General features: G+C 33.3%; 1 pseudogene; it reads right to left on the bottom strand.

Annotated features, from left to right (window-relative positions):
• Positions 1–5242: 5242 nt before the first annotated feature.
• On the bottom strand, positions 5243–6079 carry LOC149188003 (E3 ubiquitin-protein ligase UPL2 pseudogene; annotated as a pseudogene).
• Between the last annotated feature and the right edge of the window lie 732 nt (positions 6080–6811).

Below are 6811 nucleotides of genomic sequence, written 5' to 3'. Positions count from 1 at the left end.
TAAAATTTAAAAAGATTAAGTTTTAAAAAAAAAATTAAGATGATTTTTCACTCATTCACAAAATTCTTTATTGTCGCATTGCAGATTAGTTCTCCAGCAAGAGTATTTTTATTTGGAATAAATCAATAGATTTTCTGATCTTCCTGATCGCACGAAGCGCAGGAAGAGAGCATACTAATCGCTTGATTTGTTTTTATTTATGCAGGGGGGGGTTTTAAAAAAAACTGACTTTAAAACTAGCTAAATACTAAAACATCAGAAAACTCAAACTTGAACTCCTTTGTGAAGATCCTGCTGTCACCAGGTTTCACAAGTTAGTTTTTCTAAAGAAAAATACTAGTACTAAATTAAATTCCTAATGCCTAATCCCTTAGCACCATCCCCGGCAACGGCGCCAAAATGTTGGGCAATTTAATTGCTTAAATTGCTTTCATTAAATTATCAACCAGGGAAACTCGTAAGCTTGTGATGGTGCCAGCAAAATATATGCAGGAGTAGGCAACTAACTCTATGTCTAACTAAATTAGTTACGATTCATTATAATATGCAAGGGAAGAGGCTCCTAATTAAGGAGGTCCTGGTTGTCCTTCCCTACAGTATCATAGAGAAATCATTGATTACATAAAACCAGAAACTTGAAATAAAGACAAGAGAATGAATTCTAATTGTTGTTCAGATTCAAATATAGTGAAAGACTAACTTAGTCCCTTGATTGTACCCTCATATACTAATCCAAACTAAACTAAGATTCATTCATAAGCATAAGAAATAAAATACTTGAAACATAAAAGCAAAAGAATGAATTTCAATTATCATGCAAATCAAATGGAGAGAGAGCCTAACTTAGACCCTTGGTTATCCCCTCATATGCTGATAAGATTTTAATTTAAAACTCATTCATCAATCACAAACAAATCCTCAAACATCTAAAAAATTAAATGAAATAAGATCTATTATGAAATAAAATGTTTCTTTTATCCTTTTAGAGTGAGCTCAATTCTATTAAGAACAAAGTGACAAATTATTCCATTTACTACACTAAGACAACTTATATCTAAAACTATATAATGGAAATTTATGTAAAATGAAGCTTTATTCTATTCCATCATAAGTTGGATACATGCTCCAAAAGTCCTCCCTTTGGAATGGAGGAGGTACTCCTATTTATGCAATGAGATGAGATAACAAACTCATAATGATGATCCACTAATCTATCTTTAGTTCCATACATTTCTCAACCATCTAGACACATAACTCCCTTTTGTCCTTGATCTTCTCCATGAGATCATGATCTTTTCCATGAGGCTTATCTTATCAAATTCGAATTTGATCATTCAAGGCCACATAAAGGTGTCTTGGAAGCTTCCTTGGAACCTACACATGTCACAAAAACAACCCACTTTCCATATATAAAGTAAAATATATTATTTTCTAATATTTAATCAAGAATTTCTCTCAAAAATGCTTATAAATAAACAATATTTGGAAAATATAAATGAGACCCATTAATGGTGAATAGTAGGGAAAATGGAGTGACAAGGTGGTGAATAGTGAGTGATATGATGGAAGCATAGGTGAAAAATGTATGGTAATGAGTGATATTTGTATGACATTTTTGGAGCCCAACATACTCCCCAACTGAAGCTCTTGCATGTCCTCATGCAAGCTACTACAATGACTTATCTGATTTGATTCTTAAATGAGCTTCCTTTTATAAGATGTTTGGTTCTTGTGTAACAAATATCTTTCAATCATGGACTTCCTTTTAACTTTGCACATCTTTGGATAACTTTTATTTGTTTGCAAAGCATTTACATATTTTAATGATTGGTTCTTGTGTTACAATCATTATTTACTTTGTTGAGATCTCTTTTTAATGATTGGTTCTTGTGTTTACAATCATTATTTACTTTGTTGAGATCAATCATATGCTCATCATTTTGTAGTAGTTTTTATAATGGGAAGACTATGTGGGTTAAGATGTAATATGAATGAGGAAAAAAAATGAAGTGTGAAATTCCCCCCTCCCCAACTGATGGTTTTTGGCAATTTTAAATGAGAAAGGAAATAGTGAAATAGTGGAATATTTTCCAAATATCATCATTTTAGCATCTAAAAAGAATTTCAAGATTAAAGGTTAGAAAACATCATACCTTACTTACCTAAGGAAGTCGATGAATCATGCATGTTCAGCTGCCACAATTCTGATCTGAAGCTTCTTCTTCAAGTTGTGGATGAAAGATGGATTTGTATTGTCGTGTCGGCTATTGGATGATGAATCTGAGGAGTCTGCTGAACATGGCTGAAAGTCGTATCTGCTGCTGGATCCTTTGCTGCTGGATGATGAATCTGATGAGTCTGCTAAATATGGCTGAAAATCTATAAGGCTTGGAAGGTATACAAAATATATATAAGTTACATTTCCCCCCCAGCCTTATTTATTGACTTGTCCTCAAGTGATGACAAACTGAAAAACAATGAAAGGAAATTGGCTTCATCTGCTACAAAATATGGGTCTTCAAGTCTTCAACGCTCGATGGCACAAATCTTACTATGCGATTAAATGTGTCGATGTCGAACATAGCAAGAAGTTATTGACTTAGTGGCCGTTAATGAATGCCCCTAGCCAACACAAGAGCTCCCACCATTGATTCCAATGGGAGTCAGGATGCCTAACACATCTTTGTAGGTACGAATAAATTTGTCGTGGTCAAGTCACCAACAAGATCCAACGAACAAAGGATATTAATGTACTCCCATTGTTCATTGGCAAGAGTACTTGCCATTAAGGCATGCAAGCCTCTAGGTGTTTTTTTACAAAGATACTTAGACTCTAGGACTTTGACTCAATGATATCCATAGAAGTAGGGTTTTATTTGTGGAAATGAAGGGGAATGGCAATGACATGAAAAATGACAATAAGCTTGTAAGGAATGGATGTAAGGAAATTCATGGTGTATGAATAAGAACTCTTGCTGTGAAAAATGGATATGGAAATATGGTTTGACAATTAGTGGAATTCAAAATCTTTTGCAAAAAGGGAGTTGCAAAGGAATGGTTGTAGAGTTGGATTTGTCTTTAGAATTTTTCATGAATTTAGTCTTTGGAAGACCAATTGTCGCCACAATGTAATCTCCTTATGATCACTTGATTATCCTGTAACCTGTAAAAAACTTGGTACAAAGAAAACATAAGTGTGCTCTAGAAGAAATGGCCAGTTTCTTCATGATTCTTACGCAAAAATTCCATACCAAATAAAAATAATTAAGGACAATCAAAGTGTTGAAATTGACTTAATCATGATATTAAAAGCAACCCATTCTTAAAAATAACCATGAAAAGTAATACTCCCTGTTTTTGTCAGCTAACTTTTGTGAATGGCGAAAAGTTTGGCATTATAGATTTGTTGTGTCCTGCAGATTAGTATGTTATAAAAGCATACAACAATATCAAATTGCCAACGCTAAGCAAGTTAATCAGCATTTATATAATCCACCAAATTTTCTTTTAAATTATTCTTCCAAATGTTCCATTATTTATTTCAAACCTGCGTGAATTTTGTGGATTTTTTTTTTAATTTTTGTACTTGTACCAACTCTTGCAGTTTCATCCAATTTTTGTAATTCTCATGATTCTCTCAATTAACATGCCACCAAAGTTTTGTTTTATGCCAAAAACAATCACAAAACACTCAACAAATTTTTTTTTATTTTTTTTTTATTTTTTTTTATTTTTAACAATGTATTAAGACAGTCATATATTATAACAACATAATAAAAAAAAATCAATAACCAACATAGCAATAATCAAATAACAAGAAATTATAACTATATTAATTAATGCAATTATAAAACATATTAATATATTAATATAATTAATATATTAATACAATTTTTACATCAAACATTAATTAATACTTAAATAAAATAATTAACAAACATATACAACAACTTATAAAAAAAAATATAACAAATTACAATTAACAAATATTAATATATACAATGAATTTAAAAAATATAAATAACAACAAAATACAATTATAATAATATATTAATATATTAATACAATTAATATATCAATATATTAATTATAATAACAATCATAACATATTATAATTAGATTAATATATTAATATATTAATATAATTATAATAACAAACTATAACCAAATCAAAACAAAATAAATAAAAACAAAATAAACCTAAAAATACAAAACAAACCAAAAGAAATGCAAAACAAAACGGGATTGAAGGCATATGAAGATTTTTAGTTGAGGCATATTCATTGATGGCAGTGCTCTTGAGCTCATGGCGAGCTGGTAAAATGATTTTTTTTTTCTGCTGGAAAATCTCCAAATATCAGCAAGATTTCCATCGAAAATTTCTCCAAGAAAAACAAGTGCGTGGATTGACTTCTCACACTTCCGTTGCTTTTCAATGTTGTGTTTTCTGCGGAAGTGTTTCTTGATGCCAACTAGGTCTCCCAGAGCGTGGCATGGATCGTTGTGAAGGCACGTTGGGTCAGGGCAAACATACACTCGCTTCCGGACTTCTGGAGTAGACCTCTTTAGCAGTTTCCATGGAACCTTGTGCCGGCGCCTGTGCATCTGCAGGTTTTGATCCCTCTGGAACCCCTGGTGGTGGACGAGACAGGAAAAGGGGAGGACGTTCTAGCCGAGGAGGAACTAAACCCTGGGACTTCTTGAATGTGCAGAGGGTTACCATGAATTGATCCTGAAGTGCCTGAAGCAGCAGTACCTGGCGAGGGCAAAGAGCTCATGTTGGATCCAGAAGAAAACGAGGAAACTACGACCTTGTGGAATCGTGGACTAGGTTGCAAACAGAGATTAGCAGCTAATGGTGCTGGCTTTGTTGCAGGATTGAAGAATGTAAAGCACTCTGATTGCATAGAATACACTGAAGTAGAGTAATCCCTGCAAACCCTATATACATTTGAGAAGTACTTAGATAGATTGAATATTGGCCAGACTGAGGGTTAACGCTAACTATGAATAGTTAACAATCCAATCCTAAATCACTGAAGCCTTGAGCACACTAAGGAGTCGTAATGATTGCTTGTCTTCCTCAGAGCAGATGAGCCATGCGGAATGAAAGAATGCACCCTCAGGAACTCACGGAGGGAGAATGAGAACGAAAGCCGAAAATCGAGGCAAAGACATCATGCAAGAGAAAACATCGGTGCAAAGGGAAGTGAGCTAATGTCGAAATACATTCAGAATGTATTTAAATCAAGTTTTTCGGAATCAACTCATTGAAGCCCTCCAAGAAAGCATTGATCTGAGGACGTATTGTTGTTGTGAGTCGATGCTCTGCAACAAGATCAACATATTCATGTTTATTTTCCTCAGTCACTCGGATATTGCGACCACCAGGAATCAGTTCATGGTCAGTAACCTCTTCCCTCTCATACAGTATCAGTTTCTCTTCATCCGCATCCATGCTAAACGTAAGATCAGGCATATCCCTTATGTCATTCTCAAGCATCCACTTCAAATTCTTATAGTAATCTGGATCAATAGCTTCGATGTCATGATAAGTAACTTTGACTCCAAGAATGTGTTTGTAAAATGAACGTGTAAAGTGAACATCCAAAAGCTGACCATCAAACAAAGCCTTTGCAACCACTCTCCCAATAAACTTGAAGTATGAAAGATGCTCTGTTTGGTAGACAGAATTGGGGTTCGGCTGGAACGTTGCTTCATTACCAACAGTTGTAAATAGCAAAGCACCCTTATCAAAGATTACCCTTGACAACGATTGGTACCATTCCCTTGTAAGCCCACCAGCATCAATGCCTTCCTCCCCTTTGAAGTTGACATTCAAACGCCCCTTTAGATCTCTTGCTGAACGCATTCGAAGCTGATTGTATGAATCTTCCAGGATATATGCTCGTCGAACAGATATGGTATGGCAACATATCGAAATAATGAGCCTTGTCATTTGGTTGGTAGTCGTAATACAATAGGGATGCACCAAAAAGGTAGTACCAATGCCAACGGAGAATAAGTCACCCTGACACAATGCCTTTGAAACTTGCCCAAACCAATGAGATTTTGACATAGCTCCACATAACAATCCATCTCATCGTTCATGAAAAAAACAAAAGAATGACAGTCAATAATTTATTTTTTTTAATAGTAATAATAATAACATATATATATATATATATATATATATATATATATATATATATATATATATATATATATATATATATATATATATATATATATATATATATTATTACATGGGAATTTTTTTATTTTTTATTTATTTATTTTTATTTTTGATTATTTAAAAAAAAAAAAAAACTAAAATTTAAAAAGATTAAGTTTAAAAAAAAAATTTAAGATGATTTTTCACTCATTCACAAAATTCTTTATTGTCGCATTACAGATTAGTTCTCCAGCAAGAGTATTTTTATTTGGAATAAATCAATAGATTTTATGATCTTCCTGATCGCACGAAGTGCAGGAAGAGAGCATACTAATCGCTTGATTTGTTTTTATTTATACAAGGGGGGGGGGGGTTTAAAAAAAAACTGACTTTAAACTAGCTAAATACTAAAACATCATAAAACTCAAACTTGAACTCCTTTGTGAAGATCCTGCTGTCACCAGGTTTCACAAGTTAGTTTTTCTAAAGAAAAATACTAGTACTAAATTAAATTCCTAATGCCTAATCCCTTAGCACCATCCCCGGCAACGGCGCCAAAATGTTGGGCAATTAAATTACTTAAATTACTTTCATTAAATTATCAACCAGGGAAACTCGTAAGCTTGTGATGGTGCC

The sequence above is a fragment of the Pinus tabuliformis genome, chromosome 3_1 (assembly GCF_031772625.1).
Source record: "Pinus tabuliformis cultivar Carrire ecotype Pingquan chromosome 3_1, CPIR1, whole genome shotgun sequence".
NCBI lineage: Eukaryota > Viridiplantae > Streptophyta > Pinopsida > Pinales > Pinaceae > Pinus > Pinus tabuliformis.
Note: the sequence above shows the minus strand (reverse complement) of the source record. Positions and strands in the feature narration are given on the sequence as shown.